General features: G+C 43.3%; 2 long non-coding RNA genes across 2 annotated transcripts in view; one reads left to right on the top strand and one right to left on the bottom strand.

Moving 5' to 3' along the window:
• Nucleotides 1–539: 539 nt before the first annotated feature.
• The window catches only part of LOC137518232 (uncharacterized), a 51,301-nt gene continuing 25,085 nt past the window's right edge, over nucleotides 540–26,755 (bottom strand). The window contains exons 2-3 of the long non-coding RNA XR_011020765.1: nucleotides 9,054–9,112; nucleotides 540–685 (exon numbers count right to left, since the gene is read on the bottom strand). This is a non-coding gene — a long non-coding RNA (uncharacterized lncRNA). The remainder of the gene's footprint in view (nucleotides 686–9,053; nucleotides 9,113–26,755) is intronic.
• LOC137518231 (uncharacterized) lies at nucleotides 622–26,591 on the top strand. Its single transcript, XR_011020764.1, has 4 exons — nucleotides 622–733; nucleotides 1,298–1,333; nucleotides 1,403–1,430; nucleotides 26,359–26,591. It is a non-coding gene; the product is annotated as an uncharacterized lncRNA (long non-coding RNA).

Raw genomic sequence — 26,755 nt, 5'->3', positions numbered from 1 at the left:
TGTGCCGACTTTAGCCGTTAATTGCAAAGCCCCCATACATGCTATTGCTACCAAAATTGCTACTTACAGTATGTAAAGGAGAATATTGGGTACAAGTCAAAAAAATATATTTTTTGTAGTTTTTGAGAAAATTGATTTTAAATATGCAAAGAAAAATGTTTTTTACACTTGTTAATTTTTGTTAAAAAAACATTTTTTCTTTGCATTTTTAAAATCGATCTTCTCAAAAACTACATGGTCACAGTGTCACTACCATGTATGGGGGCTTTGCTATTCTCCGCCAAAGTCGGCACGAAATTAGAAAAAATTACATAAAATTTTAGGTGAAATTATGAAGTACTATATGAATTCAATTGAATTTAAAAATCACAATCACATATAAGCGTAAATGCGAAAATGTATGCAAAATTTAGCAAAATCTTAATTAGCTGATTAGGATCATCACTGGTAAAGAGTTCACTTGTGAGGTCACATGTGATGATAGTGTAAACGGTTTCAAACCGCCAACTGAAGGAGAACTCCACAAACACCAATGCAGGTTGTAAAATTCAAAATGTTTATAAAAAAAAATAATAATAATACAACTTCTACTCCATATAACCAATGAGAATTACACACAACACAATCTAATATCACAGTCTTCTTAATATCTTCTGGTCTTCTTCCTATAGGACACTTCCGGAAGCTAGAAGGAAAACAACTGGTTAACAATAACACAAAACCTTTCCACCCGGTAAGTATTTGCTGAGCGTATCCACCCTCCCTAATGAGAAATAGACCCTATTTGGGTTCCCAAAAACCCTGAGTACCAAAGTAATTTTGGTTTAATGCTTCACTGAGAAGGCAGTTATAGAGCAATTTAAACTCTACGTTTGCTGATCAGCAAAATATTTCATAACTCAATAGTAAATAGAGTACTCTTTCTTTTTGCTCTCAGTCTGATCAATTATTCTGGCTATTTTACTTATTCAATAGATCAGCCCGTTTCCTAGGAAAAAAACAGAATAATTAATGTATCAATTAGATGGTTAAAGGTTAATAAAGTGGTTGGTTAATAAGTTGATGATAAATAATAAAAAATAAAAAATTGGTTAGTGAATTACTAAAATTCTTAGTAAATTAATAAGGTTACTAGAATAAAATAAAGAGAAAATTTTTTTTGACTCCGTCACATTCTTATGAGCAAAACTACTTAATATGCTTGCAAAAAGAAACAGAAACATAAAAATTAAAACAGTGTCTTTGTAAATCTCAAATTCTGTCGCTCCTGTATGTAATCTCTTCTGTTCTTTTTCAGGATCAGTCTATTGCTAGAAAAACAGTCTATTAACAGGTACTTCTTCGAAATCTTTCAATATTACTGGTAAATTGACATATTAATCATTTCTCCGTTCTTTTACAGGAATCCAGCCGGATGACTCTTCTCATAGGTAAGTATTTTCTTCCAATATAACTTCACACTGTATTGTGCATCACACACACAATAAATACAACAAAAATGGCTTCTTGCATATATTGCTTTGGTAAAGTCAGTAGGCTACAAAAGGATAAGATAGGCCTCTAGCGGACAGGGCAATAGCTCATTTCATTAAGTTCATTCACTTCCCTCTCAATCCCACTATCTCATATTCTCATGCCTAGTATATGGGTAATATGCAGTTTTTGCCTACTATAACATAACTGTATCCCCACTTCGGCAACCTTTCTGGCACACTTATAATAATAAAAATGCAACTGAGATTATATTCATCACAGGGGGAATGATCAATCTGAATTCTCAGTATTCTGACGCTATGCTTCAAAACTGGGGAACATTTCTAGAGCCAACTGTACTGTATCAAAATGTTCAAAAATCTTCCTTGTGACATGCTGATAAATCAATACATTAATCATCTTTCATACGTGTTATCTTGAATGATCTCTTTTCCAGCACCTCTGTGTCAGGAATCACTGTCTATACATCTGTCTGGCTCTTTGCATCTGTCTGCAATCTCTCTCCGTGTTTCCCCACTCCTTGTCAGCTCTGATGGACTGATGGCTGTACGTGAGGGATTGAAGAATCATGGCCGAGCAATATTTTCTCTCACAATGTCGTCTGCTGCAGCTTCTGGCCTGCTTTCCTTAAGCTCAGCCTGCTGCGTCCTTCCTCATCCTCTGCCCGCTCCAAACTGCGTCACACCGTCTCCTCAGAGAGCTGTTATAACTCTAACGGCTCTCTCGCGCGCGACTGGTTGCTAAGCAACCTTCCCTCCTCACATGCGTAATGAACGCGGCCGGCTCTACGCATGAGAGCCTTACCCGACGCGTCCTGGTTGTCTGGGCAATATGTACGCGTGCACTCGCTTCCCTCCGCATAGCCATCAGCCCTGCCTAAACACACAGCAGTGGCCATTTCAAGTATGGGCAAAGTGTCCTCAATGTAAATAACACCCTGTGTCAGCAGCACCTCTGCACCTGGGCTGCTGACCAGGCAATAATAAAAAAAACAATGCTCTCTATTCTACCTGCTACAATAGCAGCCAGTGACCTGAAGGTCACAAGGTTAACAAATAATAAATGGTACATTTCAGGTAGGGACTGGCATTCACAGTTGCGATCAGGGCCGGATTTACCATAAGGCACTTTAGGCATGTGAAAGGCAGCTCCCTCCCCTTCCCATGTGCCTCCTTGCTGCCTTGCCAATGCAAAGTCCTGAGCAGATGTAAATGAGAAGTAACTTACCAGGGTCTTGGCATTACACTGACTAGATTTCCCTTCAATCATGGGCATCTTTAGCTACCTTATATTTGGGGGCACCTCTAGTTACTTACTACTGAGGATAGCTCTGGCTACCTAATACTAACGGACACCTGTAGCTACCTATGTAGTCCGGTGGGAATTTGTAGGTTCGTGGAGGGCAAAGTCTAGGGTGCCGGGACATCTGTGCCTAACTGCCTATACACTCCTGTGATGCAAATTCGGGCCTGGTTGCAGTGCAAATCAAAAGAAGAATGGATAACTGACCTTTTCTTTACCTTGCCCCTACATAAAAAAAATTGACCGAACTCCAGTAAGTGTTCCTTTAAGCAAGATTAAAATAGGAATCGAAAAAATGTTGCCCCTTCTACCTGAGCATGTCCAAAGGAAATGATGTAAGAACAGCTGTGGAAGAGAACCTTGTTCATGTGGGTTAGTGCAGGGAGCTAATTAGTGCAGGATGTACTTTCTCCCAAACAGCCTTGTTTGCATATTGAAGCAAAGCGAACGCGAAGGTGTTAAAAGGAATGAATTGCTACCACCGCCGCTGACTGACAAGTCTATCTTGGCTTTTGTGTTTACCGCAGAATAACTGAGCTGCCCCAAAGCCCCAGCTGGGCCTGATTATAATGCAGGCACTTCTAAGATGATGTATAATTGATATCCATTTTCCCTTCAGCTAACCAATAGCAGTCCTCCAGAGTAATGCAAATTTGCCTGCATTTTACCAGCCAAGCAAACAGTGGAAATTGCCCTGTTCTCTAGGCTTATTTATATTTAAAGACCAAAAAAAAGAGAAAATCAACAAGAAGTTATTTGTGGAAAGGCTCAGATAGAAAACAACATAATAAACTAACATCATTTATGTGGCTTAAATAAAACGGCAGTCATCAATATGCAAAGGTGACCGTAGGTGACACTAAAGTCAATGAATGCATTTATCAAAGAATTATGGAAAATAGAAGGAAGGAGCCTACCTAGGAAGAGACGGTCTAATTGGACGCCATCCATGGTGGCGTTGCTTCCAGGCTTCTGAGATTCTGCCAGGCTGGCTTCCGGTGGGGGAGGATTGGCACTGAGCCTCTGGCACTGGAATTCTCAGAACCGAAAATGAACAATTTCTTGAACCCCCCTGTGGGTTTGTCAGCAGCATTTCTAACTGCATGTGACATTTCATTGTGTAGTCATCACACCCCAAAATAATATTTATCACAACCAATACTATGGGGTATATAAACTAACTGTGGTAAGCAGAATAACATGCAGAAAGTCTTGCGCATGATAAGTACAGTGTATGTTATTGCATGTAATATATATGCTCTACATACGGTAAGTCTTTACGCACCTTATTCTGTATAACACAGTTTAGTGAATGTACCCCTATGTTCCTTATTAACCCGCCCCCTCCTACACTGCACCCTGAGGCTGGAGCCTCTCCTGCCTCTGCCTCGGCCATCCCTGGATCCACCTTTTATTATTATTATTATTATTTCAGAGGTCTGGTCCACTTTAAGATCAGCTACTGGCAAACTTATTTTGCAAACCATGTGCAAAAGGTCTTAGTCATCTCTTGTTTTGAGAATGCCCCTGCATTTGCTGAAATCTACCATAAATAGCCAGATAATCTAGTTGCTGTAGTGATGAGGATTTGTAATAACAATTGATATAACACAGTACAGTCGGTCACACATGTGTTGCTGTGATGTTGTGTGGGGGTAAAAGAGCACACATCGTACCACAAATGTCAGACTCTAGATTACTTTTGCACAATGATGGTGGGCTATAACAGTGACCCAGCCAAACACTATATTGTAAATGGGGGTGTTTTGTTGCTACAACACACCACACCAGGGGTCTCAAACTCAATTTACCTGGGGGCCGCAGGAGGCAAAGCCAGGATGAGGCTGGGCCGCATAAGGGATTTCACAATCGCGGCGCATCGCCGCCTCTGCCCGCCCCTCTCACTTTTCCTTCACAGAGAGGGGCGGGGAGAGGCGGCGATCTGTGCGGCGATTGACGTCAGGAGGGGCAGAGCTGAAGCTGAAAGCTCTGCCCCTTCCAGGAAATGCGGATTGCCCCCCAGGCGATTTGGGGGCTCTGCAGCCCTTGTTTAGCGGCGGGGATGCGGCGGATTACTTGGGAGCACTGAAGCGAATTATAAGGAAGCTTTTGCTGGCGGGGCCACAAAATATTGTATCGAGGGCCACAAATGGCCCGCGAGCCGCGAGTTTGAGACCCCTGCACCACACAGAAGAAGCAACACATAATAAGTACAGCAGGGTCAATATCACTGTCAATCCTCAAAAGGACTTTTGTGACCAGGATGAGTCCGCAAAAGGACTATTGTGGGGTCCCTAGCTGGTGAACTTCAAGTAGCAGAGCACATAGGAAGCAGCTACACAGCACAATATTCACAGAAATCCCCAAAACAGCCTATCTCTCACTGTCCTTCCATCTGCAGTAGCAACTCCTCTCCCTACACTAAATAAAAACGGCCACTGACACTATGCCTTTTATAGGGGGAGTGGCCAAGGTGGTGATCATGTCTGATTGGCCATCTTGTCCCACATGACTATGGGAAAAGGGGTGAAAATGGCAATAAGGGAAAGTATGAGGTGAGCACGCAAGTAGTGCACATTCAGCAAGAGCCATTTAACGGCGAACGTGTTCTACCATCCTTACTGGACAATTCTGGTGGGTTGGCTTAATTTAAGAATGCTGAAGCATTTTTGAAGAACTAAGATTCTCCATTTTGTTTGGCAGGTTTTATTGCTGTGTGTTATGCATTGCTGAAAGTGTGAGTGTTGAGTGAAAGCTTTAATGTTAACTGCATAAACTGTGTAAGCTTCACCACCATGTGCATTCATTTCTCCGGGAGGGGAAAAGGAGGAAGGTCAAAAGGACCCAGCTATTATAAACTAGCTTCTTAGCACACAGAAATGTAGAAGCAGGTGAAACAGATATTAACCACTTCGGGACCGGCCGCCTAACCCCCCCTTAAGGACAAGGCATTTTGCCATGGAGAGGGGGCGCGCGCGTTTGGGGGGGTCGGGCGGCCGGATCCCGTCTGTGGCTGGCTGGGCAGTGTCCCCTCCATGGTGGCAAGTGTCCCCCCTTACGCCAGCAGCCATCACTCACCTTCCAGGCTCCAGTGATGAGCCGCAGTAGCCCCCTTCTTCTCCAGCCGGCATCTCTGCTACAAATGACGCTCAGGTCGGGTCGCGGCTTGATGACGTCATCAAGCTGGGACTCAGCGCTGACCTCAGACGGAGCAGAGATGCTGGCCAGAGCAGAGGGGGGGGGGGTGCCAATTGTCCCTGGAACAGCAAGGAGGTGAGTGGATCCTCTTCTCCCCCCCCCCCCCCCCCCTGCCGCCGCCGCTGTCAAAGTGATCACTACGATCCGACGGCGATCGTAGTGATCACGTGATCATCAGCCATACGTGATAGCTGAAGGGAGATGTCAGCTGTCATATGACAGCTTAATCTCCCCTCTCGGTTGCGCACGATCGCGTCGGGACGGTTCTTCAGCGCGGACGATGAATCAACATCCGGTCAGAACGGTAGCACCACCTGCTGGACGTCGATCCAACGTCCGTGGTCCACAAAAGGTTAATCAGCCTCATAGCTAATGGCTCTTGGCTAAAACACACCAATAAAACAAACACATTTATTCAAAATATGCTTTTGTAGACAAAGGATGTAGAAAAACCTTTGTTACCAAAACACACTGCCACCCTCTGGCTATAGCTGGTAATGCATCTTACCTAATAGATGTACACATAATAGACTTGCTAAATACACATTCCAACACTTCAACTCCAAGGCCTATACTTCAACATGGATAAAGTGGGCACTTGCCCAGGAACCCATCTCCTAAGGGACCCCAGCATCAGCGATTGCAACAATCACACCAATGTCACTGTCAGCACAGTACCAAAAGATAAGGGGCCCCAATTCATTTTTGGCCCCATAATGCGTACGTTAAAAAAGGGCGCAGGGTTTAAAACGATAAGCATGAATAACTTTTAAAAAAATTGTGCTATATTTCGTTTAAAAATAATGTTTTATAAAGTTATAAATCATTAAATAATGTGTATGAAATCGGGAATTGTAAAAACGTTAATCTTCCCTGTTTAAAAAGTGAAATGTATAATAACGTTTTATAAAAGATTAATAAGAATGTTACTAAAACTATACCTAACCCTACTCTCACACAGAATCCTCCCTGTACCTACCCCTAACCCCTAGACCCCTCTGGTGGTGCCTAAACCTAAGACCCCCCTGGTGGTGCCTAAACCTAAGATCCCCCTGGTGGTGCCTAAACCTAAGACCCCCCTGGTGGTGCCTAAACCTAAGACCCCCTGGTGGTGCCTAAACCTAAGACCCTCCTGGTGGTGCCTAAACCTAAGACCCCCCCCCCCCCTGTGATAAGCATTAATAACATTTTAAAAAAATATTGTGCTGTTTTTCGTTTAAAAATAATGTTTGAAAAATATTGTACTGTTTTTTGTTTAAAATAATGTTTAAAAAATTATAAATCATTAAATAATGTGTAATCATGAGAAGCAGTTATAAAACATTAAAAGTCTCCGGGCGCCGCTTGTAAAACGTTATTTTTCTCCGGCGCCCTTTTTTCCTGTTGGGCACCCATTAAACGATATTTATTATAGGAGTGAATGGCGGTGCCCTTTTTGTCCACCAGCCTCATGCGCCCAAATTTCCTGCTTCCCCCATAATACCTAAAGCCTCCCCTGCTGGGAATGAGGACCAATGATCTGTAGCTAAATTTGTGTTTGGTCATGTTATATGCATGATACATCATATTTTTCAAACACAACAAACACTGGGATGTTATTCTTCTATATATGGTGTCCTCCTGATATGCTGGTGAAACTTCTACACCAGACAGGATAAAGTGTGTCCGAGAAACAGCTGAGCAAAGCCTAATCCACAACTGTAAATGTTTATCTCTTCATCAAGCTACCCGAGGTGTGGACTGTGCATCAAGTCATGCCAAAAACCAGAGATTGTTTATCTGTTTTCACATGTACAGTACACAAGGTTAACGAGGTTCTGGAACAGTTGTAATACAAACACTTAGTTCAGAATCATTTTGGAGAAGTTCGGCAATGTAACTGTTACAGTTCCAGCTGTTGGCAGGTGGTTCGGGATCATGGGGAGGGAGAGTCGACGTTGTGTAAAGGTGCAACTGGCAGAAACTGGCATTCACACATTCACAAAGCAAAAATTGGCATTGCACATGTGCCGTCATGCACGTCCCACGATGGGCTACAAGAGTTCACGTAACTGACTGTATCCTGGCCATAGCCAATGGCGCAGTCCTCACCTGCTGCTAATCCATCTATAGCATGCAGGGCTGTATTGTAAACATTTTCATTGACATATTTTGTTACGAAAATGTTTATAATACTTTCAAGTAATGGGTTGTTGTTTTTTTTTTTTTTAAGTTTACTGCATCCATGTCCTCCCCTTCCTCCTAAGCCCAGTTAACTGTTTGTCCTCTTTGCAAGCTAGCATTTCCAATGATAATCGGAGCTTAATAACATGGGGCTCCTCCCCTGAGAAATCTCAACAGTAGAAGTCCAATTTTACTTTATAACATTAGTGGGTACCCTGCAGAAGGGAGGAGTGTGGCAAAGCTCCACCCACCCTCTTTTGCAGAACACACTTGTCTGATGTTGTGAGTGTGACCAAGAGACTTAGGAATCTTTTCCATGGACTGTTGATAGGCAGTGAAATGCCTATCAAAATCTCACAACTGCTCACTGCTGCCTGGTAACTGCTTGTTGCTGCCTGGTATCTGCTCACTGCTGCCTGGTAACTGCTTGCTGAGCACACAGCTCAACAGTCCGTGGAAAAGAGGCCTTAAAGAGACTCAGAGATGAGTCATAAGGCCATTTTTACTTCCCCGGAGCTTCTGCCAGCCCCATAAACACAGATGCGTCCCTCGCCATCCTCCTGCTGTCTCCTGTTCAGCCACGGTGAGCCCCGGTAACAGGCTCAGTTGAAGCGCATGCGCAGTAGACCCGGACTGATGTCACTGAGTCTGTCACTGCGGCTCACTGTGACTGAATGGGAGACAGCAGGATGGCGAGGGACGCATCTGTGCTTATGGGGCTGGAGGAGGCCCCGGGTAAGTAAAACAAATAAAAAAATGGCCTTAGGACTCATCTCTGAGTCTATTTAAAAAATGAATTTTACCAAAAGATAGTGAGGGTGGGGGGAGGGGGGGGTTACACTATAAAGTGAGAAGTTAAAAAATAGAGGGTAGATCAAGAAACGATTGATACTCACCATGCCATTTGTTTGTGTTGTTTGATCCACAGTGAGCCTGTGCGTACTCATCTTTACTACTGGTAGACATGAAAAGAGAAAGAGAGAGAGAGAGAGAGAGAGAGAAAAGATCATTTCTCACAATGCACAATGCAATGAGGTTCACAGACAGCAAACTGTCAGGGCCATGGTCCTGACATCACACTGTAAGAGGGATTTCAACACAATATCAGCCATACAGAGCCCCCTGATGATCTATTTGAGAAAGCTTAAAGAGGATCTGTAACATCAAAAGATCCCCTGGGGGGTACTCACCTCGGGTGGGGGAAGCCTCCGGATCCTAATGAGGCTTCCCACACCGTCCTCTGTCCCACGGGGGTCTCGCTGCAGCCCTCTGTACAGCCGTGACGTAATATTTACCTCCCTGGCTCCTGCGCAGGCGCTCTGACGGCTGTCGGCTCCGAACTACACGGAAATACCCGATCGCCGTCGGGTCTGCTCTACTGCGCAGGCGCAAGTTTCCGGGGCCTGCGCAGTAGAGCGGACCCGACTGAGATCGGGTATTTCCATGTAGTTCGGAGCGGAAAGCAGCCACAGCTGTATGTACATCAGACCCTATGGGAGGTAATGTAATTTTCAGAATTTGCAGACAGCTGGAGCCAGCAAAGGTAAATATTGATTTTACAGTCGGGTCTGTCGCCGGCTGTTCGGAGGGCTGCAGCGAGACCCCCGTGGGACAGAGGACGGCGTGGGAAGCCTCATTAGGATCCGGAGGCTTCCCCCACCCGAGGTGAGTACCCCCCAGGGGATGTTTTTGAGGTTACAGAGTCTCTTTAAAGATTTGTTGTGCGAAAAGGGGATACCAGCTACTGATTGGGAAGAAGTTCAATCCTGGGTTACAGTTCCTCTTGAACCTTATGATAAGAAAGATGGGCATTATGACCTCAAGGCATGTGGCGGTAGATTAGGGGGGTGTACTTATAGTGAAATCTGGTAGCCCTCTTTAACAATAGAATGATTCCCAAATTTCTGCCTCCTCCCTTGTAAATAGGTGAAAAGAGGATTGTTTTTTAACCAGTACCAGCTTAACGCGCACCTGAAGTCAGAGGGATATGGGTGCAGACACACTGTATTTATTTCCTTTTAACCAATGTACTGTTGACTGATTGGCTGCATCCAGCCTGGTGCACTCCACTTTTTTAGCCTAACTAAAGTATATGAAAGATACTTCTACATCCCTTGGTCTGAAATCTAGCATTATGAACCTACCGTATATATTTTCTATGATGCCCTGCACTGGCACATGTGATGAGAGGCGCCACTAGAGGGTGTCAAAGAAAAGAGACTGTGACACGCAAGCTGACGAGGAATTTTGGCGCCATGGACTCATAAGTGATAGCTCCTCTGTGCACACACTGCATATGCCAGCGAGGATTGGGGACACAGCTGCAACTACTCTGCCTATTCCGGAGAGGAGAGGGTACACAGCCGCAATTTATATGCCTCTCTGATCGGAGGGGAATAGGAGAGACACCACACTGTGCACTGAAATTGCATAAATTTAGCCACATATGGAGGAGAGGGCACTTTTGGGAAGTGGACATATACCGGGGGACATTCAAGGGAGGGGTCTAAAACACATGTTGAGTATAAGCTGAGACCCCCACTTTTGAGCCACTTTTTTGGTCCCAAAAACTCAGCTTATACTAGAGTATATACGGTACCTAAATTACATTGCATCAGTAATGCACATTGGCATCTAATCTCGCTGGCCAGTACCACATAATGTATGGCGTCTGTGTCACTCATGAGGACTGCCATCTTGCTGTCTGCAAATTCTGAAAATTACATTACCTCCCATAGGGTCTGATGCACATACAGCAGAAATATTGCCCTTGAGAGTACAGCACGTCCCACGGTACATAGGTAAGGCGATCATTGCCATGGTAATGCATGTTAAAGAGGAGCTTTATGGTAAAGGGGGAAAAAAATCAATACATATTTGCGTGAGAAGTTAAAAAAATAGAAGAGAGATCAAGAAATGATTAATATTAGACAAGTAATGTGTCCATATGGTTTGATCCACAAGCAGCCTGCACATAATCATTTTTACTGCTGGAAGACATGAAAAAAAAACTAGACAACACCAGCTGCCTTTATCTTTAACCACGCCCACCAACATTGTGATAGGCTAAAAAGTTGTTTTTTTATGCATATGCACAGAGGAAGATACTGGTTGCTTGGAAACAGCTGTTATTTCCCATAATGCAACAAGGTTCACAGACAGAAAACTGTCAGGACATTGGACATGACATCACACAGTGGGAGGGGTTTCACCACAATATCAGCTACACAGTGCCCCCTGATGATCTAATAGAGAAAAGGTATACATTTATTGTGAGCAAGGGGGTATCAACTACTGATTGAGATGAAGTTAAATGCTTGGTTACAGTTCCTATTGGGGAGTTCATGTCGCAAAACCTATGTTGCACTTGTGGCTGTTATAACCTGATGCGGCGTAGGATTTACGCCGCCCGCCGTTTCCACTCCCGACGTGATCGTGAGCACCCCAGAGGGGAGATTAAGCTGTCATATGACAGCTTACATCTCCCCTCAGTGATCAGAATCAGAAGCCATCGCGTATCGCGTCTGGCTTCTGATCACGTGATAGATATGATCGCCGGCAGATCATAGTGATCACTGTTACAGCTGCGGTAGTGGGGGGGGGGGAGAAGAGGATTCACTCACCTTCCTGACGTTCCCCTGGCAATCGGCGCTCCCCTCTGCTTCGGCCGGCATCCCCGCTCGGTCTGATGTAAGTCCCGGGTCGCGGCTTGATGGCGTCATCAAGTCGCGACCCGGAACTTAGCGGCAGTATGAGTGGGGATGCCAGCCGGAGCTAAGGTGTCCACAGCTGCTCATCGCTGGAGCCTGGGAGGTGAGTAAAGGCTGCTGGCTACAGGGGGGACATCTGGCTACAGGGGGGACACCATGCCCAGCAAGCCACACTGGGGATCCGCCCTGCATATAAAATAGCCTGGTCCTTAAGGCAGCCGGTCCCCAAAGGGTTAAGCAAAAATCATAACTCACATTACCCATGTACTGTGGGTTGCGCTAATAGTGCAATGCATGGTAGTCTGTCGGTGCTATTCCCAGTACTATTGACATGCGCTACCTGTACATGATGATACTACTGCCAGGGCGAGCTTCAGACTCATAGGGCCTGATTCACAAAGCGGTGCTAACAGTTAGCACGCTGGTGAAAAGCCCTATATCATGCCTAAACTCAGTTTAGGCATGATAAGTTTAGGTGTGATAAGTTTAGGCATGATAAGTTTAGGTGTGATAAGTTTAGGAGTGATAAGTTTAAGCGCCAACTGGGTTAGCACCGCAGTGCACATCTAATCAAAAGTTTTGCGCTAGCAAAGTCTGGTGCACTTTGCATAAAGTTTAATGGCGCTGCTTTGCGTGCGGGACTTTGCCAGCTATCTAAACTTATCTAAACTTATCATGCCTAAACTTATCACACCTAAACTTATTACACCTAAACTTATCACGCCTAAACTGGCTTTTCACCAGCGTGGTGCAATGGTTATCATGCCTAAAGTCTCTAACTGGGTTAGCACCGCTTTGTGAATCGAGCCCATAGTCTTTTAAAGGATATAAAAAGAAACAGGACATTAGAAGCAAGGGTATCTCAGAACTGGCACATTGCAGAAACGAGGTCAAGTATGTAATCCTGATTCAGTGCAGAATGTACAAATTGCTTTAATTAAAAAAATACCCAGAGTTCAAGTACACTTTAAGTACAAGTGTGGAAAGGAGAAGCAATATTCGGTAAGAATAACATTCATAATTTATACCTTTTTTAGGCCTTCACATATTTTTAAAGCAGCAGGGTCAGCCATACTATGCCAGGAAAAAAAACACATATATAAGGAGAGTAGTTCTACTTACATAAGAGATGTATTGTACTGTCCACATTCTGATTTTAGTGAATTTTCTATAGTAAATAAAGAAGATTCTGTTTCATGCATTTGCCATCTTAGTTTCCTCTGACTGAAGCCAGTACTGATGTCATTTCTTCCCTTACGCTTTTTCTTTTCTCCTAGAATCTGCACTGTCATAGCTAGCTTGCTTTGTAAACATGTGAGAGCACAAGCATGGATCAGATTTCAGCACCACTGAACTTACCCCAGCCAATCAGTGAGGAGCAGGAATGTGGGAGGGGTGATGACAAGCTTCTCTCTCTGTCGGCAATGGCGAAAATAGAGCCAGGCTGACTGAGATAAGATTTGTTACAGCAGAAACATTTCTGAATAGATTGGAGTGCTTGCAATGCAGGGTAAGGTTCCAGGCTGCATAATGAACACATTGCAGTGGGTAAATGGAATTTGATTTTGTGGCTGACAACCCCTTTTTAAGGTTTTGTATAGCCAGCTAGCAGATTCACCTGTCTGAATCTGTTGAGATATAAGCACAGAAACAAATGATATGCTTTACAGCTTAGGCATAATACACACTATGCAATTTTCTGTCAGATTGACGGTTAAATTGATTATTTCTGACAGGTCCAATCTGATTTCCAATTGTTTTTCTGATCGGTCTTCCAATCACTTCTATATCAAATCATTTAGAAAAATGATTGGAAATCAGATCAGACCTATTGGAAATAATAGATTTGACCATCAATTTGACGAAAAATTGCATTGTGTGTACTAGGCATAAAAGGACAACAGTGTGATCATTAAACACATTGCAATACTTGGCAGAAGCTGTTTATCATCATTGCCGCACCATGGGATGTTTTTTAAAAAAATGTTTATAAGGAAAAGCCAGTGAGCATGTAAGTCAGTTTTGCCTGTGTTAAAACGGAACCTGCATGTTGGTGGGCTAGTGCCAAGACTAAGAATGTTCAGTCACATATGTTGCTTCCTCACTGCTCTCCATCTTCCTACACTTCAGCCTTCACAACTGGAAGTTCAGTTGGGAAGGTGGAAGTGTTGGGAAGATGGAGAGCAGGATGCAGCGCATCGGCCATGGGTAAGTATCACTCTCTGCCACAGTCCGCACCCACAAACACGCCGGTACAGTTTCACCAATTTCATCATCGCAGGCTCATCCTTACTTCAGAAAGTCCACTAAAACTCACTCCTTGATATATTGTGTTTTTGGAAAATAGAAATTCTGTCTAGTATTTCAAAACATAGTAACTACTATAACTACTATACTCAGGGATACTATTATTAAAGATTACCTGAAGTGGCATGTGACATGATGAGATAATAACCATATAAACTTGTAGCACTAGTCCTACGAAAATACAATACAGCAAGTGTTAACAAAAACTTGTGTTGTTATCTATGCAAAAGAGCTTGTAGAACGGCTTGTAAAATTAAGTCTGGCTTCTTGAAAAGTAAATTGAAGTTTAAAGCCTGTTATCTGTCAGGGAGAAGACAGATAATAAGGTTTTAGTGCAGGAAAGTTCAAAGTGAAACAGGTCTTTTCAGCACTCAATCCAGAGCCAGGCAGTGCCTGCTTTAAGTCGGCACCATAGACTGTAATGTTAATTACCGATATAGCAGCACTGGGGGGAATTTCACTGAAAGCACTGTAATTTGTGTGGCAGCAATAGCCGAATCTGCAATTCCACCTCCAGACTCCAGAGGGACAGATTAGGTAATCAGTAGGGGAAAATATTTGCACCCACCTGACAGCTGCTGAGAAACTACGTACTCATTTCAAAGAGTCATTACTTCACCTTCTTTTTTAGCTTAAAGGAAACCAGAGACGAACAATAATGAAAATTTTATACATACCTGGGGCTTCCTTCAGCCCCATAAGCACAGATCCCATGCCGCAGTCCAAAGCCTCCTCCATCTCTGGTACTGAGTCCTGTAACTTAGGCCAGTCGCGGCCTGCGCAGTACCATTCTGCACCGGAGAGAGATGGAGAGAGCGCAGTGTGCATGCTCGGGCTGGCCACGACTGGCTGAAGTTACGGGACCCGGTACCGGAGATGGAGAAGGCTGAGCACGGCGGCATGGGAGTGATCCGTGCGGATGGGGATGGAGGATGCCCCAGGTATGTATAAAACGTTCACTATTAGTCTCTGGTACACTTTAACCGGTTCAGCACTGCAGTGTCGAAAACCTCATGCATCCGAGCAACGTTCACCTCCCATTCATTCACCAATAACTTTATTGCTACTTATCACAATTAATTGAACTATATCTTGTTTTTTCCGCCACTAATTAGGCTTTCTTTGGGTGGTACATTTTGCTAAGAATTATTTTTTTCTAAATCCATTTTAACAGGAAGATTAAGAAAGAAATGAAAAAAATGCATTATTTCTCAGTTTTAGGCCATTATAGTTTGAAATTAATATATGCTACCGTAATTAATACTCATGTATTTTATTTGCCCATCTGTTCCGCTTATTACACCATTTAAATTATGTCCCTATCACAATTTATGGCGCCGATATTTTATTTAGAAATAAAGGTGCATTTTTTCAATTTGCATCCATCACTACTTATAAGCCTATAATTTAAAATAATATAATAACATACTCTCTTGACATGCATATTTAAAAAGTTCAGACCCTTGGGTAACTATTTATGTTGTTGTTTTTTTTTTATTGTATTTTTTTTTCTTAATAAAAATGTATGTGGGTCATTTTTGGTGTGGGAGGGAAAGAGCTCATTTTAAATGTAAAATAATATAATTGTTTAATGAAAAATGTGTGTGGGTGCAAGATGGCCACAGTCAAAAAAGTCCTGGATGCGAACGATCTCGCATCCAGGAACTAAAAGAAGACGGAGAAGTTTCCTGGGGGCAGAAATACAGCGCTCTCTCAATAGAAAGCGTCAGTTTTTCTGCAGGGAAGTTAGATCGGTGAATGGGAATTATATTCCCATTCACTGATCGGGGAGCTAGCGGCGGGCGGCGGGAGCACACGCGGGAGCGGGTCCGATCGTGCGCACCATGCAGCGGCAGCAGCAGAGCCTATCTGGATGAGTAAGGTCATCCAGATAGGCCGAACTGGTTAAAAGGCAGAGTGTGGATTCTAAATTGTCAAAGAAAAAATGCCCTGCGCTAACTAGCTAGGCTAAAGTCACTTATGCAAAAAATGACAGGTGTTATCCTTTTTGTTGGTGCACTTTGGTGCTGCTTCTCACTGGGTGGATTCCAGGTACTGAAGTGTATGGAGAAAACAAAAAAGAAGCGCTCCAATAGTGCATTAACATTTTTAATGAGGATACGCAATATAAAATTGCACTTACATGTAGGTTACATGTAGGTTTCTTTAAAATCAGTGTGTAGTGGCCTGCTCACAATCGTAACCCTCTGCTGCAGTCTGGCCAGGACCCCAGAGATGCGACGTTGTTGTTCCACGTTCCGCTGGCTGCGGTGTCACCAGCAGGGGAAGGAGGGGGCGTGACCGCTCACATAAATGCCTCTACCTTACTACTGGTTTCAGCGCTTCCTGCGCCTTCATCAGGTCGATTCTAAACCGCAGCCGTGACAGTCTGATGCAATCTTAAAGGGAAGGTTCAGGGAACTCTTGAAAAAAATAAAAATCCCTATCCACTTACCTGGGGCTTCCTCCAGCCCGTGGCAGGCAGGAGGTGCCCTCGCCGCCGCTCCAGAGGCTTCCGGTCGTCTTCGGTGGCCGACCCGACCTGGCCAGGCCGGCTGCCAGGTCGGGCTCTTCTGCGCTCCATGGCCGGGCTCTTCTGCGTCCCACACCGGCGCGCTGACGTCATGGGACGTCCTCCGGGCTGTACTGCGCAGGCGCAGTAGTTCCGGAAGCCTCTGGAGCGGCGGCGAGGGCACCTCCTGCCTGCCACGGGCTGGAGGAAGCCCCAGGTAAGTGGATAGGGATTTTTATTTTTTTCAAGAGTTCCCTGAACCTTCCCTTTAAAAATTAAGCTATAAAACTGAAAATTATTTTCTATACTACTTACGTTCTATTTATCAACCGTACTACACATACAATTCATTATCCCGTAAGTTTATTTTCACTTCAGGTTCACTTTAAGCACATCCTAGAGTTGGACTTTAACCAAACTCAATATATATTTTAAAAAGTCATATTGCTGACAGTTCAGTTCATGGAACTTCCTGATAAAATGATATGTGATTGTTGTGGATGTAGCGGGATTGCTGACACTGTGGGATGGTGGTTATGAAAATGTACACTACTAATGAATGGGTGAAATCTGTGCACATTATATAGCACAAAGAAGAAAATTGTATGCAGGAAGAGAGGCGCGCCAAGCAGCAGCGCACATTCTGACAATGTGACAAGGCCGCAGGCAAGTTTGAGTCTGCCAATGCAATTCGCTATGGATCCTATCGCCTTTCCTGCTTTGGCAGCTCCGTCCAGATGCTACCAGACGAATGTGCAGTTCAGGAATGGAAATACAATATATAGCTGTTTTTTTTTATTGTTTAGGCCTTTTATAATAATTACATAGAAATGACCAGAAAATGTACTCCAGTTTATAGATGCCATGTTCTGCTGCTAATCAACAATATCAATGTGTAAATAATTCACATTAAATATATACATGTAGTATATGAAGTGCTATTTAATTTAAAAAACAAGGCAGTTTCAAATGGATATTGATTTTTTCTTATATATATAAGTAATCCACTTAGGCTGTGTTCCCACTTGAGTGTGGAATGGACATTTTTTGTTCGTTCTCGGCTCATCGTTACACTGAAGCGGAAAGAAAAAAAATTATGATATAATGAATTGGTTGTGTAGTACGGATAATTACTAGAACATTAGTAGCAAAGAAAATATTCTCATATTTTTATTTTCTGTTATACAGTGTTTTTTTTTATAACATTGCATCATTCTCTAATATTTGCAGTTTACACACTACTCAGCATTCTAAATGATTTTACAGTGTAGGCTGGTAAACTTTTGACCTCTGTCCTCTGCAGAGAAAAAGAAAATACATTGACTGACGGTTGAGATAACAAGCTTAAGAAGATAGAGCTCTCTGCGACTTTGAACGTCATGGAGCTCAATGGCTCTTTTGCATAGATAACAACTGGAGTTTCTTAACCCTTCCTGTACTGGAAAAAGTTTTATTTCTTAGCTATACTACAATACAAATCATTATTTCATAATTTTTTTTCTGCTTTAGTCTCTCTTTAATGACAGTGAATGGCTCCTATGTTATGTATAAAAGCCGTTCCCACCTGTCATTCTGCAACAGATCCGTGGGATGCTCTGCAGTAACTTCTGTGCAGTCCACAATAATCCCGGGCAGACAGATGCCTTTCTCCATATAGCCTATGGGGTATCGCATCTGCCCCGGGCTACAGCCTACGTGTTTCGCCGTTTGGGGCCTTGTACACAGCCTGGTGGCTGGCAGAAGCATGGGGATCTCCATTGGGATGCAAAAGTCCAATGGGAATCCTCAGCAACAGCTGATTGGTCCAATGCTTATGAGTTATGCCATTGGGCTAAAATTACCAAGTTGCGTTAATGTGGTATTTCCGTGGAAATCTAATTTCCAATTTAATTACCGCAAAATCTAAATGAGCATCCCTAGTATAGTTAGCCTGTAGCTAATACCTTTTACAGAGCCACATCAACCCAACATGCATAAAGTCCGCTTTGGGCTTTTTGGTCCTCATGAGTGCATGCATAGCATGGTCTCATTTAGCCTTTATACTTTGAGCTGCCTGGGTATTCCTTAGTATTGGTCCAAGCCCTATCCTATAGAGCCATAGCAATTCATGTCATGCGCTGATAAGGAGGACCAAGAAGTCAGAAACAGGCTGTCTGCATGTTGGCTTGGTGCAAAATGTATTAGCTATAGGCTTGCTATACACCAGCGGTTCTGGATTTGCAACCTTGCATCCAGGGGCATAAAGAGAGGATTTGCATATTCAGGAGTGATGCATCATGGGAAACCACAGTTGCTCAAAAAGCTGAATCATGGCAAGTGCCTTCTGTTAAGATGGAGAATTTACATATATCAAATATCTGTCAGGTGCTCCGTCCCTTGCTCCTATGATCCTTACAGTGCTAGCATCTCCACCATCTTGTAGCTGCCTCTTATTCTTTTATTCCAGAATTCACAGATATATTTTCAAAAGCTATTCATGAGGACCACCAGGTGTGTTTTGTAGCACCCCCACTCTGGCTTTGACATTTGCAGCAAAGGCCTGCAGCTCCTCTCCTTACTATTTGGCTAGACACAGGAAGTTGTCATAGGTACCATCCTGTGACCATGTTATCCTGGATTAGATGTTGTCGTTGTCTGTTCTGAGTATACCAGATATTGTCGAAACTTCTGTGCCACCCACTAATTTATCTAATGAAGTGCCCAGATATTTTGCCAACCTTTGCAAAAGTTAGGGAGGTAATTGTCTTCTATGCTGCATAGTAGTTTATCTGGTCTGACCTTATGCAGAAAATGTGTTGTTTGAAAGAGCATTGTTTGATTCCAGTAACTATGCAGCTGCATTACCCACCATTTATAGAATTTCTTGATTGGAATCATGTTTCAGAAACACCTCTTATGCTAAATATCATATCCTCTGACCTTTCTCTGCCTCTTTCTGGGCTTACTATGGAGGCTTTAAAGAGACTCTGTAGCAACATTTTCAGCCTTATTTCTTCTATCCTATAAGTTCCTATACCTGTTCTAATGTGGTCTGTCTTACTGCAGCCTTTCCTAGTTGCACATTGGCTGTATTATCTCTGTTATATAATCTAATCTTCTTTCCTTTGTCAGCTTTGTCGGCTCAGGCAGGAATGTGCTGCTCTGCTGTGATAGGTAGAAGTTATACACACCCTCTCCACGCCCCCTCCAGGCTCTGTATGAGTCACAGACTGAGCTTCTCTCAGCCTATCACATGCTGGTTAGCAGCCATGTTTTTTGTTTGTAAGCACTGCCTAAAACTGGCAATTACAAGCCAGGATTGCAGCAGGGAGTGGCAGAAACTGCAAAGAGGGGCCCAGGAGAACATAATGAATAGAATGGTATGCTTTTTTATTGTAAGATTTTTAGAGTACAGATTCTCTTTAACTCAGACCCACCAAAAAAATAATCACCGACATCCTTGACTTTTAGCTGAAACCTCTAAGCAGTTCTGTTCTTGTTTACCACTTAAAAAGAACAAATGAGTGGTTTTAAACCTATGAACCAGTAGCATAGAAATAGGGCATACAGAGGTTGCATCTGCACCAGGTTCCCTGGACATTAAAAGGACCCTGAGCTCCTTTTTAAAAAAGGAATTTGCACTTATCTGGGGCTTCCTCCAGCCCCTCATAGGCCGTGAGGTCCAATCGACGCCCTCCTTGCTCCTCTTTCAGTCCCACTGGCGGCTCTGTTAAGTGGCAACTTCGGCCTAAAGTCGCCCGTGTGAGTCCCCGACGTACATTCAACGCATCATCACCCTGGCTGGCTACCATCATCACCCTGGCTGGCGTGAGAGTCCTGCGCATTCCCGGTTCAGTCTTAGAGGGTGCCATGCAGGGCCCTCCTCTAAAGCGTCTAATTTGGGCACATAACGTATAGTGGACAGTGTGGCAGCAGGAGCTTTCCTATAATGTAGCCAAACTCCAGCTATTGTCAGAGGGGATCTAGTGGTGGCACACAGAGAGATAGGGGTGGTGCTTTTAAATAGCAGCAGAAGTTACATAAACTCCAAAAAGCAGTGCAGATAGTGGCGGTGCTTCCAAATAGCATTGGAGATAATGCAGGGGTAAGTAATTTGCTGTCGGGGGGGTTCAGTGTTAGAGTTAGGTAGAAGAAGTTAGTGTTAGACATAGGCAGGGCAAGGTAAGGGTTAGCTGTGGTGTATGTAGGAGAGGATCATTTTAGGAGTCTCCCATTGCTTGGACTGAAGTCTTCCAACTTGCCTGGGAAACCTATCAACAGATAGACCAAAGGGGGAAGGGGGGGAGGGCAGATGAATTGCCCTTTCTGGGACCTGTATGGTCTTAATCATGCTCTGGTGAGGATGAGTGTGCATTTATTGAATGTAACAATTATCCTTACCAATGGTTTGCCTCAAATGGGCCATACTCTGTAAGGCCTGGAACCCACTAGCAGCATCTTTCTAAGTGCTTGCAGAGATGGATTATGAAGAAATGGGGCCCTTGGCATGGTAGTAGCTTCGGCGCCCGTTATGGTCCTATGGTTGAGGTGGAGAGGGGTCAGAGAAGGTGGCTGTTGGGCCCCTTGACACCCACTAGGCTCCAGGCACCTGCCTGGGTTTCCTTGTGGTTTATCCAGCTCTGATTGCTTGTGATATAAAAAGCTCTTGCTAATATAATGCTATGGGTGATGTTTTTAAAAAAAAATCACATCCCTCAAGTGGGATCACACCCATAGCATTACATTAGCAAGAGTTTTTCAAGCGCCAAGAAAAGCACCACTAACAGGTTCTAGTCCTTAGTATGCATGTTACGTGTCCTAAGTAATGGACCAGTCTATGCGAAAATGTAATTTTTGTGTTGATATCATTTTAATCATAACAGACAGTTTTCCAACAATATCCAGTTCATGCAGAACATCTGGCTCATCCCTAGCTGTCAAAGAAAGAGTAACAGCTCTGCAAGTAAAGTGTATTTGAAGTTGGAGAGATGTAAGTAGGTACATTCTGGTCTAATCGTGACAGATGTGCCAGTTTGTGCCTCTTGGTGTTAGTTCCCACAGGCAGCTGTGCGCAGATTTCAGCATTCTCTCGCATTCTGATATGTTTGCTCTGTGTATCATGAGAAGCACAGAGCCTGATGGAATAGCTCCCTCGGCCCCAAGACGCCACATGTGCTTCTGTCAATCATCAAGAGAGCAGCAATATGTTCATTACAAGCAATCATCTTTGTTCTCTCAGTTTTAGTATGAAGTTACAGCGGCCAAACAGGGAATTAGCGGAAACCACGTCTAATCTGTCGTTAGGCAGGCCGGTAAGCTTAATGTATATTACAATGAGCCCAACCAGCTACAAATGCCAGTAAATCCATCTTGAACAGGGATGCTGGACATTTAGAAAGCATTAAAGGACCACTATCGTGAAAAAAAAGTAGGCAGTTAAAATTTGACAGAACCAACAGAACTGACAGAAGGTTTTGGGCCAGTCCATTTCTGCATGGGAGATTCTCAGGGGTTTCTTTGTTTTCAACAGCAATTCTTGCACATCAACAAAATAGTGTGCGCGTGATTAGGGAGGCTGGCTGGTATCTTACTATTTTGGCAGTTAAACAGGTCAATATTGTAGTAGCACTGTATATATATGTACAGTATAGCACCACTTGTTGTATATAGGGTTCTCCTCTACCCCACCGCGTTTGCTGTGCATGTCTGAGTGGTGATTGTCTGGACTTGATACGTCATTGCTACAGCAGAGGGATATGCTATGCAACACTATCAGCTCTCCCATATACTGACATCTCTGAGTCCAGACACACCAACATTGGACATCCGTGGGCTAGCTACACCCCACTTTTATGAGCGGAGGGGGAGCAGCAAAGACACCTGGGGAGTCCTATACATAGCAATTGTTTGAATATTTACTCCTTCAGACATGCACATGCATTTGCCAGAGTTATGTGTTGATACATACACTGCTCTATTTTTTAGTCACTGACTTTCTACAATAAAGAGTACCAATCTTTTATTACTATACCTATAGGGCTGGTCTTTGGACCTTCAGTGTTTGAATATTTTGGCAGTTCCAACTGCTGTTCAGGAAATGCAAATGAAAACAAAGAAAACCCTGAGAATCCCCTATGGGGAGATGGACTGGCCCAAAACCTGTCAGTTCTGTCAGATTTTAACTCCCTACTTTTTTCACGATAGTGGTCCTTTAAGTCTTCTTTGTACCCTCGTGAGGAATTTCAAGCAAACAGGCCATACTTTGTAGCCCACAAGACACAAATCAGAATAAATGATCAAGTGAAAGGATGATAGCATTGGGGGGCCACATCAAAGTTTTGCTGGGGGACCCCCATGATTTATAGTTACTCTCTGGTTCCTCTGTAGAATTGTGATAAGAAATGTAATTCCACAGGTTTACGAATTTCAAATTTCACATCAGAATTAGGAATTCTGAAAGTCCCCTTGTTAAAAATGTATGTAATGTATATAAAACTTGAAACTTGGTGTATATTAAATGGTACTGCAGCAAAATGTAACTTTATGAGTTTCTCAAAAACTACAAAATCTTTTTGAAGTTACCACTATTCTCCCTAACATACCTAGTACATTTTGTGACAAAAGCATGTATAGGGTATTCACAATTGGGTGCCAAAATCGGCTGTATTGACGGTAGTATAAATAGTGGAATTCCTGTGAAATTTCCACGAAATTCCACTCTGTAAATGGAATTTGGAATTCCGTCAGAATCGAAATTGGGCTATTCCACCATTCCTACTTAAAGGGACCTTGCTTTGTTTCTCATGTCTTGATAAAGATACTGTGTGGTGGTCCTAAAAAGTAGCTATTCACTCTGTATCTTACAAATAAAATGTATTCTTCCTGCAGCACCACCTAGCAAGTGAAACCTGGCATTGCATCTCGGCTCTAAGGTACAAGAAAGATATTCCCTAAAAGGCGAGGCAGGCAGAGGCAGCAGCAGGTCCAGAGGTTGTGAATCGATTTCATGCTAAAATCAATTCAAAATCTGTGTGCAGTGTATGGGCAGCCAATAGATCCCTCTCTGATCAGATTCGATCAGAGAGGGATCTATTGGTTGATCTGGTGGCAATCGACCAGTGTATGGCAACCTTAAAGAGATACTGTAGAGGGGTCGGGGGAAAATGAGCTGAACTTAACCCGGGGCTTCTAATGGTCCCCCGCAGACATCCTGTGTTGGCGCAGCCACTCACCGATGCTCCGGCCCCGCCTCCAGTTCACTTCTGGAATTTCTGACTTTAAAGTCAGAAAACCACTGCGCCTGCACACCCGTGTCCTCGCTCCCGCTGAAGTCACCAGGAGTGTACTGCGCAGACACAGACCATACTGGGCCTGCGCTGTGCGCTCTTGATGACATCAGCGGGATCGAGGACACGGCAATGCAGGCGCAGTGGTTTTCAGACTTTAAAGTCTGAAATTCCAGAAGTGAACCGGAGGCGGGGCCGGAGCATCGGTGAGTGGCTGCGCCAACACAGGATGTCTGCGGGGGACCGTTAGAAGCCCCGGGTAAGTTCAACTCATTTTCTCCTGACCCCCCCTACAGTATCCCTTTAAGTACATACATACCTTAAAGTTCAAACCTGAACTGAAAATTAAAAGTCAAAATAAACATACACACATCATACTTACCTCCTGTGTTGTCTACTCCTCAATCTCTTTCTCCTCTCCTGCATGCTGTATATCCACTGTGATTATTGAAATTCACCGTCCTCCATTTTGAAAATGGACATTACTTCATTACAGCTTCCGGGTCAGCACACTGTTAAACTGTAATATCAGCCAAGTGAGCCATAGGGAAACATGGACATTACTTTGCCCATCAGTTGTCCTTTCAGTTATAACTGACAGCAACTGATACATAACTGACAGCTACTGATATATTTCAGTTCTGACAAAATCTTGTCAGAAATGGAAGGAATCTTTGTTAGAAGTAAATGGTGAGCTTCTGAGAGGAACTGATGGTAAGGTACGTACGTAATATTCATTTGCAGGTACATCATGTGTTGATTTTAAATAGTTTTACTCGGTTGAGGCTCACTTTAAGTGTAGACATACACATGAGGCTATCTTGTGGCCACATAGTAAAATTACACCTACATACCTATTTTTTTTTATAAAAACACACACACATACACACACACACATATGTAATATATATATGTGTATATATATGTGTATATATATATATATATATATATATATATATATATATATATATATATATACATCCCCTTACCTCCCTCACTCTCCCAAATTTACACAATCCAACCATTTGCATGTTTAAACAAAGAAATTATAGTAAAAAATTTCAAAAATAGTTGCCCTAGGGACTTACATGTTTTTAATATGTATTTAGTGAGGGTATGTTACTGTTATTTTTGTAAATATGGGCATCTAATTAGTGAAGGACGTAAAATGGAAAAAATACACCTTTAATTCCAAATAAAATATTGTCGCCATACATGGTACTAGGGAAATATAAATATTGTAATAACCGGGACAAATGGGCAAACAAAATGTGGGGGTTTTATCCACAGGAGTACGTTTTATTTTAAAACTATAATGGCTGAAAACTGAGAAATAATGATTTTTTTCCATTTTTTCTTATTATTCCTGTTAAAATGCGTTTAGAATAAAATTATTCTTAGCAAAATGTACCACCAAAAGAAAGCCTAATTGGGGGGGGGGGGGGGGGAGAAAAACAAAGATATCGATCATATTGTTGTTATAAGTAGCTATAAAGTTATTGGCAAATGAATGGGAGGAGCGCTGACAGGTGAAAATGACTGTGGTACAGAAGGGGAAAAAACCCTTAATAGGAAAGTGGTTAAACAGAAGATTACATTTTTTTTCCCTAGGAGAAAACATAGGAGAAAAATTGATTTGAATAAGGGCCACAAGAAGACCACTAAATCTACACACATAGGTTTTACATATAAACACCAAGACTATGAGACTCCAAAATAAGTTATGTTTAGGATTATTTCTATAGTTAAAGGGACTCCGAGCTCATAAAAAAAATGAAAGTTGTACTCACCTGGGGCTTTCTCCAGCCCAGTGCTGGTCGGGATGTCCCACGACGGCGTCCTGGCTCTTCTCCTTCTCCCCGCTCCGGAATGGCTGACAGGCCGCAGCCCGGGCGACACTCGGCTGAGTGTCGGGCTGCTCCTTCCGCGTATGACGCGGATTACGTCACACGCCGGCCGGTGTGAAAGTATTGCGCATGCGCGATTAAAGCACGCATGCGCCGTACTGCCACGCCAGCCGCCGTGATGACGCAAGGCGGCCGGCGTGTGACGTAATCCGCGTCATACGCGGAAGGAGCAGCCCGGGCGACACTCGGGAGAGTGTCGCCCGGGCTGCGGCCTGTCAGCCATTCCGGAGCGGGGAGAAGGAGAAGAGCCAGGACGCCGTCGTGGGACCTCCCGACCAGCACTGGGCTGGAGAAAGCCCCAGGTGAGTACAACTTTCATTTTTTTTATGAGCTCGGAGTCCCTTTAATTATCTCATCAGTTTATGCTCTCTTCGGGACCCCATCAAAAAGGATTCTTTTATTTTGATGTGTCATAGAGTTCTCCTTTAATTGACTTCCTTCTCTGGATTTCTGTCTTACAATGTTGTGTTTCTTTCTTTTTTTCTTCTTTTGGATTGCAGATCTTGTGAGAAAAACATGAATAATGAATAGCCACTACTAAGCCCGGGAGATGTTCTCATGCCATCTAATTGTACACAGAAAAACAACTAATAATAAATAGGACTTTCTTGGTGTACATTGACAACTGATCCACATTGACTTACATAACATCTGACTAACTGCAGCCATAAATAATATTGCAATGCATTTTTCCCACGTCCCCCGAGGCAGATCAAATCTCTCTGCTTTTTATGTGAAGATTCGTGAAACTTTTAAATGGGAAGTAACAGAATATAGTTTTCATTGAATAAAACCTAACAAATTGCCTTATAGACTGATGGAGCAGAGGGGTCTGTACACACAGACAGACACCCAGTATAACAAGTTTACTGAAGAAAAACATGCAGAGATATATCT

This window comes from Hyperolius riggenbachi, chromosome 5, assembly GCF_040937935.1.
Source record: "Hyperolius riggenbachi isolate aHypRig1 chromosome 5, aHypRig1.pri, whole genome shotgun sequence".
NCBI classification, from domain to species: domain Eukaryota; kingdom Metazoa; phylum Chordata; class Amphibia; order Anura; family Hyperoliidae; genus Hyperolius; species Hyperolius riggenbachi.
This window is presented reverse-complemented; position numbering and strand designations above follow the sequence as displayed.